The 14,147-nt window shown below is 42.6% G+C and overlaps 1 non-coding gene across 1 annotated transcript; it reads left to right on the top strand.

The window, feature by feature from the left end:
• The first annotated feature begins 10,874 nt into the window (after nt 1–10,874).
• On the top strand, nt 10,875–10,964 carry TRNAY-GUA (transfer RNA tyrosine (anticodon GUA)). The gene is given in 2 exon segments: nt 10,875–10,911; nt 10,929–10,964. It is a non-coding gene; the product is annotated as a tRNA-Tyr (tRNA).
• Nucleotides 10,965–14,147: the final 3,183 nt, after the last annotated feature.

Genomic DNA, 14,147 nt, shown 5'->3' with positions numbered 1-14,147 from the left:
TTCAGTGTTTACCTGCCTTATGATCCTGCAGTACATATACTGATCCCTAATCTTAGATTGAGAGTTCTAATATAAAGCCACATTAATAAATTTGTCAACTTGATAAAAAACTGACCCACAATAAAGCAATACTTAATGTTGAGTATATATAGTCTATAAATGTTTATTATCTACTTATTATAGAGGAACCTGAGATTAGTCTGGTAGCTATATGCCATAAAGTATAATTATACAGATATAGACATCAAATCATGTGTATAGATGTGAGCATATATTATTTTTAAGCATTGTTAGGAAAAGTCAGAGGAGAGAATAGGGTCAAGAATTCCACCCGTTTTTCTCAGTCACACACTGAGTAAGCATGCTCTCTGTCCAGACAAAAGAAAATATTGCCATGAGTTAATAACACATTTCTGACTGAAGAATGTAACTTCAGAACAAGAATTGCTGCTTGTGCTTTCTTATACTGCTCCCTGTGATTTGATGCAACTTTTCTTCTGTATGTTTTCTTTAATTTTTATGTTTTATGTGAAGGCTGAACACACTGAATTTGTTTGTAATTTGGAATTTAAAGCAAGGCTCTTTGTTAAAAGCCCAGAGGAAGTTTCCATATGACTTATGGGCCATTTGGGCTCAATTGAATTTAATGGGTTTCAGCTGCACCTCCACAATGGCTTTGAAGGAAGTGAAGGGAGATCTATAGGTTTTAATTGCTCAAGACTGGCTTGTTTCTCTTGAAAAGGCTGTTTGCAAGAAGCAGGTTGGGCGTATTAAAGTATATATCCTCAAAGGGATGAAGGAACTGCCGTTTGAGGAAGGGGCTAGGATGAAAATAGCTTTAAGAGTTACCCGGGAGCTGAACTAGGCAATCTGAATTGGTCCATGAGAAGTTCTTGTTTGTTTGCTTAAAAATAATCAAATAATTGGAGGGCAGGGCAAAGCCAAAGTTCCTTTATAGTCCTTTCAAGAAAGGAACGGAGATCTTGGAACTGACAAGATAAATTAGGCTGAGACCAAAAGAGAAACCCAAACAGATAGTCCCCTTGGCCTCTCTCGTGCTGGCTGACAGACATGAGTGTTTGAGTCAGCAGGTGAACCATGACTTCTAAGACCAGTGGTTTGTTTATGCTTCCACTGTACAAAGCTTTCCAGTGGAACAGACCAAACCTAACTGGGCAAGTTTCCATGTCAGTTGCACATTTCCTTTTGCATGTGCAGAGCCAACTGGCCTTAGAGATTGTTGTTACTAAGTTTGTTAGGATTACCCCTGGCTTCACATTAGGAGGTGTCTGACCCACAAGAATCTCCCGTGACCCTGTTTTCCAGGCAGGCAGGAGAACATGTGAAATGCAAAGTTAGGAATATAAAGGAGCTACTGTCTTACTCAAGATAGGCCGAGAGACCACATTACAGGAAGTTAACCTTTGGTGTACTCTGTCATTTTGTCCAGCATCATACAGGCAAGTAGGAAGGGGACATTCTCCTGAGATACACAGCAGATGAATGCCAGATGGTACTGTCATAATACACAAAAAATAGCTAAATACCTACCGGTTGTGTTCAATACAAATGGAACATTTTTCTTTTTCTGAATCCTGCAGGGCAGAACTCAGACAAGCATCTTAATGCAAACATCGCAGTAACTGAAATGTGAAGCTGGAAATCCAGAGAATTCTCCAAAAGCTTTAAGTAGCTTTTTAGGCTTCATTCATGTTGGGCCTAATGGATCCTCAAAGGGGAGAATGGTTTATCAAAGACAAGCATTTTAAGTACCTGGTGTTTATGTGGTAGGTAAATGGGCGTTTGTTACATTTGAATTGTTTCTGAATACGCAGAGAAAAATCTCAGGCCACCATCAGCAGCAGCAGTACAGTGAGGCAGCAGTGCCTAGCTGGGGGCAAAAGTGTTTTCTTTTCCCATGTTAAAGTATGTTCGTTTTAATTTCCATGAAAATTATAAGAATAAAAATATGCTGCCCTTTAGGGGAATGGCATTTTGCTAAATACCATGCATTGCTACAAACCTTAGATGTGAAGGGCCACATGCAAACATTTACATAGAAGAACTTTATGGATGTGTAGCTGGGTCTCAGTCTTGCAGGAAAAAATATTTCTGACAGCCTGGCTCTTTCAAGCTATGACATTTATTGCCTGCAGATAGAGGCCGAGTAGGTAGGTGTGATGTTGTGACAGAAATTGAATGGTTAGCTCTGCCTTTCATTTCTTGTCCTTAAATCCTCTTCACCTGGCATTATGTAGCCTGTTTGCCTAATATGTGAGTTTGCTATTAGCAATGCACTTACACATGCATGCCTCAGTCATTATTGTCCAGCATTCTGGCCTATTCAAGAATAGAGAAGTCTTCCTCTAAGCTTTCCAGAAATGCTGCTAAAGTTTGTCTGTTCGATTTCTTTGGTGGTTGCATCTTCTTTCATTAACTAGGGTAGCTGGTGTTGAAAACCAAACAGAAGGTAATGACAGACCACAGCAAGCTGTCTGTTGCTGCAGATGGAGGATACCTCTAGGATTTGGGTCAGAAAACACTTGGCAAGCATCCCTCTGAATTCTTCTTGTCACATGTTGAAGAAGTCTGCTTAGTGGCAGGGGTGAAGAAGGAAGCAGAAATCTTAAAATGGCTGCAATACGAATTTTTTTTTTTGTTGTTTTATTTTTGTTCAGCATCGGAGCTATTTACAGCGTTTCTTGCCAATTCATTCATACAGTTGCTGTTATGGGTTTTTCCTGATTCTCTGCTTTCGGGACCTCCCCCCACCCCATGATCCCATTTAAGTTTGCAGCGGCAGGAAAAACAGGAGTAACTTATTCCCCCTTTTAGAACGGGACCTTGCAGAGGTACTCTAAGAAGCCATTTGTTTTCTTTAAGCATAGCTCAGCTTCGAGCAGGCGCTCACACACATTCTGATGGTTTCCACTTGAAATTCTTCATCTAATCCAAATAGTTCCCAGCCTTGACTGTGGAACTGTGAAGGGGCTCCCCCGACCCCCGGCTCCGCCGGCCGGCGTGAGCGGCTCGGGCCGGGACAGGCCGCGCTCACTGATGGCAAATACACCTCCGAAAGCTCCAAACCTTTCTATGCTGCTTGTGAGAAGAAGCAGAGTGAAGTCTGAGGGAAGCCTTGGTCCCTTTGGAGACTCTGCCACACACTCCGCTGCCTTGGGCAGAGTAAGTTTGAGGTTTGCAAGGCAGGTGTATTTAGAGATGGCAGTCGGGGAGATGAACGCGGCCTGGAGGGGAAGCAGGAGTGAATTGCACCATTAAACTGTCTGTACCCTCTTCCTTACTCTGCCCCTGTAAACTAGCACATCGTATTGTTTATAGCTCTTCAGCCCAGCCTTTGAAACAAGCTTTTAACAAATGCCTCTTTCTTTTCCTCTTCTAGGGCATGCCGGAGTTATGTAAGGCTCTGGAGAGAGGGATGGTGGCAGAGCTCTTGGGCCTACTGCGCTGCTGTAACTATTGCCTTACAGCCTCTTCTGGCCAGGAACTCTCTTCCCTAGGGAATGTTAGAAACTGCCAATGACCCAACACCTCCCCTTCCCAAGAAATAGTCCCTTGGTACAGCTGAAGCTGCTGTGGCTGTAGGCAGGGGAAGAAGATGCTGCAGGCATGAGGCTGGCCTGGAAGGAATGGCCATAGAGGTAGGAAAACGTCCACATTTCTTTCCAGGTCCTGGAGATGCTGAGATTGTATTCCCTTAACTCTGTCACATTGCTTTATCTTTGTGGGGTCCTGCAAATTTATTGATCACAATGCAGTATACCAGCAGCTTTTTCTGTATTTAACCAGTAGGAATAATTTTGCTGCTATACCTCCTTTGTCTGTATATCATCTGGAGAAGTACTTGTTGTGTATATACATGTAGACCAGATTTCTTTATTTGTATTGCCATACCAGTTGTGTTGCTCATTGTTCCACAGGCTTACATTAGGCTCTATAGAGGTGCAAAATCATAACACTTCAGAAAGGCACATTTAAGTAGATCATATCTGTTTATTTTGTTAGGGGGGGAAGGAAGTTTTCTTTCATGTTTTCAATAATACATATTATTTTTGTGTCTCAAAACCATGCAAAAGGGAAAAAAACCCCCCGCGATAAACATAACAAATGAAAAGACACAAAGAGTTTTGCCCAAGAAGCTCACAAATTAAATTTAAACTGAGATGGTAAAACAGATTAACACACAGAAGAGAGGCAGTAGGGTAAGAAAGGACAAGAAATAAGATTATTTGCAGTCCATGCTGTATACCCTAATACACTCCTTGTGCCCTGCTCTATCCCCAGATGCTGCAGAGAAATGGCCAAATATTAGCTCCCAGGGGCAGAGAACTGTCAGCTCCCAGGGGCAGAGAACTGTCTGCGTGATGCTTGTTTTTATAGTGCCTAGTTCAATGGGACCCTCATCCCCATTTGGGGTCCCAGAGTCCTGTAGCAATACAAATAACACCCACAAAGCAGTAGCAGTAAGATCCCTTGGCCCAGCGCCTTTCTCAGTGCTATATCCAAGCCTAACCTAAGAAAAGGGAAGGATTATGCAGCTTGTAGGAATGTAACCATTTCTTTAGGTGTTTGTTCTTACTTTTTGAAGTTTGCTCATCCCTTTCAGAAAGGATGTTTTGGTCTGAAATTAAATTTGATATTAACACTGTCCAGCTCATTGTTTGATGCTTAGTGATATCTGGAATGTTTGGCTCTGACTATGTAAAGGTAGGAATACCAGGAAAGAGAACCATATATTACCTGGGCATAGTTTGTAACCCAACTCCTGACAAGGAAGTGGGAACACAACAGATTTTGTTTTTTATAAGATCACAGTAGTTCTCAAGAGTTAATTTCACAGAAACTCTGATCCTTGCAAAAGAGGCATCAGAAAACACTGACCAAAGGTTTTGCTTCTGATGGCTGAGGTGAAGCCCAGGTTTGAAACTGCTGCTGCCTGCATTGCTGAATCCCAGTAGGTCCAGGTCTGTTATGGCAGAATTTGCCAGGGTCAAGGAGGTCAGTAACCTCATGGTCTATGAGATGTATGGTCTGCTCCATCAGGATTAGTGTGTGCAGTTGGCTCCAATTCGCTGTTCTCCAAAATTAAGAATAACCTGGAAAAGTCAAACTGTGTTTAGAGCTTAGTTTTACACATGATCTGAGCCAGCAATCATGCTTCAGACACGCATCTAACATATTCTGGCTGCACTGTGAGGTGTTAAAGTTTAGCTGGAAAAGAGCTTAAATGCTGCTGCTTCACTGGTTTGGGCCCCACACCGTCCATCTTTCTCCACTCCTTTACCTGGAATTAATCCTTTAAGTCTGGCTCCCTCCAGAAACATGAGCTCTCATGCAGCTGGTAATTCTTATATGTGCAAGTAATGCGGATTTGGATCAAGAAGACATGGTCAGAGTTTGTCTAATTAACTTCCTATCACTATAGCCAAGCCAGAAATTTAAGGTACAGTAACTCATTTTATAGTCACTCTATCTGGCACTGAATATAGATTGGAAAAATTCTTTGCTTAAGCAAGAAGTGTGGTAATATTGTTATGCTATATAAAAGTGCTCTTTAAAAATAAATTATATTCTCATGAGTGTGAGAAGCACATATCCCCTACCACAACCAGACCTGACACAACCAAGTCTTCTCCTTACCCAGAACTGCTAAATTGTTCCATGAAGAGAAAAACCAGCCAATGAGCTGTATCTTAGTCTTTTTGTTTGGTTGGATTTTTTGTTGTTTGGGGTTTTTTTGTTTTGGTTTAGTTTGGGTTTTTGTAACCCCTGAAGTATTTGGTGTTGAGTCCTCAGAAAGGCTAGATAAAGCATTAGCTGTAGGTAGAAAAACACATTAGGAACAACACCAGTTCATCAGGGGTGTGCATGCACATCTCCCAGGGCTAAACCTAGCCTTTGTATCAAAAAAGGGTCCCAAATATTTAGGACAGAAATATTCACTCCACTTGTAAGTGCTCTTTTTCTTCTGAGTTTTCCTCTCAGCTTCCAAAAGCTGCCCCTTAAATGCCACTTGTGAATGGAGAAAATTATGCACTTTCAAATTCTCTCCTGGGGACTGAGGGCTCATATCTCTCTCTCTCACACTGATACTGTAATTTCACACTATTTTTTTGCCAGCAGTTGAGCCTTTCCTCATTGTATATGACAGGCATGTTTCATTTTCATTAGGGCTTTTATACTTGGAGAGGCCTGATGAGCAGGGGAAGGGAAGTGACTGGATGGAAGCATTGCCACCTGAAGGGAAGCAGTCACAGGAGGTGGGGGGGGGCTCTGCTGTGTCCCAAATAGTGCTACTCTTGTACTCTGCACTACTGCCCTCCCTCAGGTGATGCAGGGCTTTGCTGCCACTGAAGCTTCCAGTGGGACCATGGCCTTTTCAACTGCTGTGGCAAAGCATTGAGGACACACGGGGGAAAAACTGCTTAAGCTAACAAAAAGTGCACTGTGTTACTTGTTGGATGGAAACTAAGCTAACCTACGTAGGGGTGAGGCTCTCTGATTTAGAATTTGCAGCAGCTAGAAGCTAGTACTTTGTATCTGTGTAATGCCATGTCCCAGCTGTGGTTAATTGCCACCCAAAAATCAAAACTTTCTGGGCTGATCATTATCAAAGAAAAGCTCACTCATTATTAGTCTTGTGTTTCACCAGGAGAAGGGCAAGACCTGGAACCCTCTGTGGGAGAGAGGACAGGAATGCTGCTTGCTGGATTTTGTAACCTGACTTAACATGGCTGAACATTTAACATGTTGAGGAATACTTTGATAACTACATGAAGAGTACTTCTTTCCATGCCTGCAGATGGGGTGAGCTCTCAGACACTTGTATCCCTACCGGGTTGTGCAGTCTGGATCTGTTATCTGGGTACCGCTCTGGGACTTCAACTTTTGTGAGTCAATTGCTTGTGGAACTGGCCATACAGTAGGAAGGAAATGGAATTAAAAATTTGTCTGATAAGAGAATATTTTCTTTTTGTTAAGAACCACCCCAGACCTGTAAGGTTGTTACGTAGCAAATTCAGCATACACAGCTCAGGTGTTGAATACCCAAAGGATACTTCCCTCTGGATGTCTTGCTGATAACAGAGCAGCATCAGAAGTATTAAATGGATTCTCTGAGCACAACAAAAATGGGTATCTGTAAGCAATGTCCTATAAACTCTGTGTTTCTGAAATGCAGCCCAAACTGTGGGGATGCAATCAAACTTCCTTTATATGAAACCTTCATGTACTGTCCCAATTCTTTTCTTTCTTCATTCCCACCTTCCTGCCCCTTGGCATTCATTCACACTGGCATTATTAGAGTAGTCTCTGAAGCTGGCCCAAGAAGTCCTACATATTATTTACATCACAACAGAGCTGGGAGGCATCAGACAGCGCTGGGGGTCAGTTGTGCCAGCTGCTATTCAGCCTTTAAGTACCAAGGTATTCCCTGACCCAAAGAGATTTCTATCTTGAATTTTAACAGGTGGACCAGAGGGAGATGATTGTTTCCCTGATGCTTCAGACTCTAAATTCAAGTTGGTGTGAGTAGCAGTCTTAAGGGAAACCTCCTCTTCTCTTGTAGGAGTAACAGCACAAAGCTGCCAAATTGAGATACCCTGAGATCATCCCTAGCTGGTGGCACAGAAACCACAGCAGTCAACCAGTGGCATGTAACACACACCAGACAAGGATAAAGTGAACACGGAGATATCACAAATTTATTGTGGGTCCAGCCTAATGCTCCTATTCAGAGCATGTAGGTATTTCCACCTCAAAAGAAGAGAAAACAATTCCTGCAAGTCCTTCAGAATAAATCAGATTTTAAAAATCTTTTCACTGAAAAAACCCCCAAAACCAAACTAAAAAACTTTAAACTATTTATGGCCACTTTAGAAAGTGACTGTGTAAGTATACAAAACACTGGAGACCATCATATGCTAATCTGAGCTTAACAAAACACATAACATTACCAAGTGTAATTATACAGTCCAGCTATTAGTAGTTTTACCTCTGGCTGTTCTCCATCCTGCTTTCAAGCTACATCCTTTCCTTTCATCTTATTCTACACCACATGAAACAGGTGAGCTGTTCCCTTTATATAGCTCAGGGCTCCAGTCACATGGCTCTCAAAGCTTGGTATCTTCATTTAATCAGTTAAAAGAATCGAAATAATCAGAGATCTTTCATGGACTCCATGCCAAATTTTAATTCTGTTAAGCATTCAAAGCTCACCAAGTTAAAAAAAAAATCAAGAAAAAATTAATTAATTTTTCCTAGGAATATCTGCTTTGAAAAGCTGCCCTGGAGGGTACATTTGTAGTTTAGAATATCTTTCACAAATCACCCATATATCACTGCTAGCAAGTTGCACAAAAAGACATCTCCAATGCTTTTTATTGTCAAGGCAACACTGTGGTTTTTGCATCCCATTTGTTCATGCATAGATAGTAACAGCATCTACTTTTTATCTGATCCATTTGAATTTTTATCTTGACTTCAACCACTACTGATTTCTTACAGGAGAGTGCAAATTGTTTAGGGTTATCTTCACCAGTAACAACTTCTGACAGCAAGAGATGGCGATACTAGCCCTAAAATGTCTGTGTTTGTTACCTTGGATTAGATGTCAGTGCCAAAGACTTAAACTGGATAGAGCATTAATTTTAAGGTTTAGGGTCCTTGAATGTGTGGGTGAGAACTAGTGGATTATTTTTAAGGGGTCTGTGAAAGGTAACTCAGATAAGGCAGACTCATGACAATGGGTTTAAACTGGCTTGAAAGGAGCCTGAAGCACCCCTTGAAAATGCTGTGGGGATTGTAAACTGGAAAAGATTAGATCCCTGGGGCTATGCTATCTGCTCTGATTTAGGAGCTTGGGTCCTTATTATCTGTTGTGCCATTCTTTCTCGAGTGCAAGATTAACCCCACATTCTTGCATAGGGGTCCTCTTTCCACCTAGGCCATCTGACCCCAGAGAGTGCAGATGTTGCCCCTTCAGGCAAACAGCAGTTCTCTTTTCTCTTTCTCTCCATCATATGCTTTTCTTCACAGCATCAGCTGATATGTTGCTGGTGGGTAAGTGACTGTCATGACACATCACAGGTTTCAGGATTAGGCCTCTGAGAAACTGCAACTGTACCTTGTAGATAAGTCAAATATTTCCTGACCTTCCTATATTCCCAGGAACAAAACTGGGAAGACATCCTACTGCATTTGTTTTGAGATGTGTGTTGGTTTTAGCAATGAAGGAACATTGAGAAGTCTGTTAGTATGAAAATAAATACAATGTGTGTGCATGTTTGGTTAAGACAAAGAGCTGTATTTTCCAAACAGAGATGTATGAAGTGATAGTTTTGCTGTGAGTCCATCTGCTCTGTGGAGTCAACCTCCTGCCATGGACATCACTGTTGTGTTCGTTTGCTAAAGACCTCTGAAGAGCAGCCGGTCCGACCTCTTGCTCCAGACAGGGTAGACTTTAAAATTAGGTCACATTACTCAAGGCTGTGTCAGTCAGGCTTTGGAAACTCCATCCTCTGCTCAGACTTTGCAGTGGTGAAAATTTTTACTTTCATGTATTTTTCTCCCTTTGTATCTCAACAAGATTTCATGTATTTTTCTCCCTTTGTATCTCAACAAGATTTCTCTGGTGGCAGCTTGTGCCTATCACCTTTCCCTGTGCACCTCCAAGCAGAGCCTGGCCCTGCCTTCCACATACTCTCCCATTTGGGAGGTGGAGGCTGCAGAATGATCCCCCTTCATCCATCTCTTCTGCAGGCTGAATGGGCCCATCTCTCTCTGCCTTCCCTCCTCCACCCTGTGCTCCAACCCCCTCACCATCTTGGTGTCCCTCCACTGGACTCGCTCCATGATATCCATGCCTGCCTTATACTGAGGAGCCAAGGTGGGTCACAGTGTTCCCAAATCAAGCTCATAAGCCCTGAATATGAAGGAGTAATCCCTTCCCCAACCTGCTGGCTACATGCTTTCTGCAACAGCCCCGTGTTTGGGGTTGAGTCACAAGGAAGAGGTGGAGGTAAGCATGGGTTAAGGATGGATATGCTGTAGGGCACTGAGGTAACGCTGCTGCACACACTCCCATCACAAGTAGGATGGCATGGTTTCGACAAACAGGGTGTCTGCTCACAGCTTTGTGCCCCACCCTGCTGCTCAGACAGACAAATGCTGGTGAATCACTATAATTCAAAAAGAGTGTAGTTTGCTTTCAATTGCCACAGCTGTGAGCTGCAGTGCTCAGATGATTCACAGAGGGTTCAGCCTTCCAGGCCCAGGGGCTGGGGAGGCCACTGGTTGCAATGCCAGACATTGCAACTTCATCTGTGTTTGAGGGGCCTTAGATGCACTGAGGGAGTTGGTGGGATTTGAATTGAAACCACAGTGGTTATTCCTTTCTGTCCTTCTTTTCTGTTTCTCTACATTCACTATGGAAGCTGCCGGGAGGTGTTAACTGTTTCATTTGCTATTTTATTATTGGATTTGGCTGGAGAACTGTTGTGGAGAATTGTGTGGAGGGGAGGTCTTCCTCTATTCCTGGTTCAACTTTCAAAATGTATCAAGGTCACCAAAGAATGGGCAAATTTCTTTGTCAAGCTGTAGACATATTTCACATGGGTCATGAGAAGAACTCCAACCTTAACACTACCACCACCAACAGTCTTACAAGAGCTGTGAACTATTTGGCAAAGGAAACCGGCAGTTTTGTAACCAAAATCCAATTTTGCAGGAGAGTTAGCTTTGTGCCTTTTTTTTGGATACTGTTTTGCTGTTGTGAAAAGCAATACATATGGAGACCCATTAGAGCCTAAGGCTATTGTTGATGCAGTCTTGACTCATTCTTGGCACTCCTTTACCTTCCTTTGATAGCTCAGTTGGTAGAGCGGAGGACTGTAGGCTGTCTCTGTAAAGTAATCCTTAGGTCGCTGGTTCAACTCCGGCTCAAAGGAAAGATTTTTGAGGTTTGTTTTCTGTTTTGTCTTTCACTTTTTTCCCAGAGTTTACACCTTTGTAGAACATCCCCTTCCAACCACTCTATACCCTGTGAGAAATTTAGTCTGTTTTCCTTGTCTGATTCAGATGGTTGTTACAGCTCTGGTGCTGTGATCATTGTTACCTCTCTATGAACCATTCATTTAGGAGTTGGACTCAGTGATCCTCGTGGGTCCCTTCCTACTCAGAATATTCAGTGAAATCTAGCTAATCAGTTGATGGCCATCATAAGAGATTCTGTTCCTGCAGAAGCTCAAAACCTACAGACCCTTGAGAATTGGAGCAGACACGTGGTGCAGAGCTTGCAAACCTTCTTTTACCTGAGTGCAGTGTGGAAAATGGGGGCAGGTCCAATTATTGGAGCACCCTTATTGCTGGTTTCACCCCTTTTCCTATTTCATTCTTTCATCTTGAAGTTCTGAGGCTTTGAGTAGGGCAGCGGGGAGCTAAGAGAGCTGGGGAATAAAAATGGGAACAATAAGATCATTCAGGTCCTGATCCCTGTCTGAGACAGTGACTACATGTGACAATGATCATTGGCCTTCTGAAAGGGTTATGAATACCATTGGGCACACTGTCCTGAGGTATATAATTTCCAAGAACTGTCCATTTCAATGGAGAATTGTAAAGGCTGGGGTTGGTACAATGGAAATGGTTAAGAAAGAGTGCTAAGAAAGGATACCAGAGGCCAGGTTAAGAAGGCATTTTAAGGACTCATTCATACAGAAACTTTCAGAGAATAGAAAACAGGGCACTGCTACCTGTTAAAATTTTGTTTCACACAGGAAACTGACTCACTTTCACAAGACACAATGAGTTCTGAGATGTCTGTAAGAAGCTTTATTAAAGAAAAGATTAGAGGGTTTTATATGTTTACATTAGACGAGATGACATTAGGGATCTAAATCCCAAAGCTCATGCAAAGCTTCTCATGCAAAGCATCTCCTCATGCAAAGTGCAGTGCTAAGCTGAACAAAGGTAGAAGGAGGTGGCAATTTTGTTCAGTTGCTTACCTTTCATTGTGCTTAGTAAAAAATATTTGCTAGTAGTTGGAGCCAAATACATCAAGAAACCAGCTAGAATGAATAATCAAGCGATTATATGTAGTTCCAATATTCTAAAAGGTTGGATTTTTTTTTTACTAATTAGCGTCAGATCAATGACCATCGATCATAGTACAACACTGGTTTCCTTTGTCCTTCCAAATCCAGCTGCATTAATTCCCCTTCAGCTTGCAAAGCAGTACAGACTTACAGCCTCATAACCGTAATGAGTTTTCGGCACAGGGAGGCACAGGACAGGAGGAGGCAGTTCTGCCTCTCCTCCCAGCAACAAAACTGGCTCGCCAGGCCCTGGGGGTGGGCAGGTCATTCCTTTATTCCTTCATAGGTCCTCCCACAGCAGGATGGGGTTGTAAAAGCAGGGGTGAGAGAGGCAAACAGATTCCTTTGCTGTCCTGATAGGACTCCTAGGGAGGTGGATGCACAGCAGCATTGTTTGCAGTGGGAATCTGGCTGTCAATTTATATGAGGAGGCAGAGAGGGGTATGAGCCTGGGTGATGCCACAGGAGGAACTCAGGTATATTTGTAACTAACCTGGATTAGAAATCTGTCCCAAGGCACCTGGGACAGATTTTCTCCCTACAATGTGCCTCTGGTCTTGGTGAGCAAAGTGGAAACCTTTCTGTGATTCATGCCTTTAATTGCTACAATAAGCCTGAAAGCTGCCAATAATCATGCCATGTAAATCCTTGTACTCATGTCATGGAAGAGACCAATGCTTTCCCTGAGATTGGGGAATGTCAGTGACTGATGGGCAGTTTGGCTGCCTCACAGGTATTTTGTTGATGTGCAGATCTTTCCTGACTTAATATTTCAGTCTGGGTTGCACAAGGTATGACTGAAACAGAGATGAAGGGAGAAAGGATTAGTTAGAAGTAGGTTTTAATTGCAAATGGTGTTCTTTTTTCTGTGGTTGAAGAGGGTGAATTGTTCCAGTGTGGATTCACTCTCATATTGTTGCACACCAGTGGGCAGCTGATGCTTGTGGAGAATACCACCTGATGTGGTTAGCTTCTGTTATCCCATGGCTGCTTCATTGCCTGCTATTTCAGCTGCCAGTGCTGCCCCCATACCGATGCAGTGACAACACTGACTCTGTCTCTTTCTCTTCAACAACATCCACACCAGGTAATTTTATAAAGTAAGTTCCATCAATTGAAGCCATCAATCCAGAAATGTGAATTTAAATAAAGTCCTGGTGTTTTTCTCACACATGTGTGATGGGAAGCATTTAAAAATTGCATTGTCTTTTTTGATTATGAGCTTCAGCTTTTCCTTTAATCTTGAACAAGCTTCCCCTCACAGCAAAACACCTCTGATTCATCAGACATTGTGAAGGTTGCTGTGTTCTTGTCTGAGGAATGGCACTCCACAGGTCAGACCTCTGAAACAAAGATGTAACCAGCTGGGGACATGATAGACCAGTAGTAGTGCACTCCCATTAGACAAGTTAGAGTTTCTTATCAGTGGGATGAGTGGGACTTTCCTTCCCTAAACACTTTTCATTTTGTCTTCTTGTCTCACCTCTTGTCCCTAATCAAACCTTTAACCCATCACCTAGTTTAGAAGCAGCACACCCACACCGCTTAGTGAAGAAATTGAAGCTCACACAGTTGGCATAAACATGTTGCAAAATATCTGTACTTTCTCCCCCAAGGAAAGAGCAATGCTTGCACTCCCCCCCTCCAGGGCAGCTTGGTGAGTTGGGTCCAGTTGTCTGCACCCACAAGTCCTCTTACATGGGTGTTTTGCACCTTTGCAAAGCAGTGTTCCATGGTTTGTGGCTGGTCTCCTCTGTGCTCATCCTGAAAGTAACTTTTCATTAAAAATTAAAAGGGCAGTTTTGGCACTGGCATAACTCCAGGTTCTCAGTTGTACTTGAATTGAATGACTTTGTGTATCTTGAACTTTGTTTTGATTTTCCAATACAAATGAATCCCAGCTTCTCTCTAGACACCTGTTTTCACCTGGTTGCACCAAAGCTCTGTTGCAGGGATTGCTTATTCAGACACAATGTGAAACTACTGAGCAAAGCAGGGTCTGCTTAGGGAAATTTGATTAAAGAAATTTCAGAGAAG

This window comes from Haemorhous mexicanus, chromosome 1 (assembly GCF_027477595.1).
Source record: "Haemorhous mexicanus isolate bHaeMex1 chromosome 1, bHaeMex1.pri, whole genome shotgun sequence".
In the NCBI taxonomy this organism is placed as follows: Eukaryota; Metazoa; Chordata; class Aves; order Passeriformes; family Fringillidae; genus Haemorhous; species Haemorhous mexicanus.
This window is presented reverse-complemented; position numbering and strand designations above follow the sequence as displayed.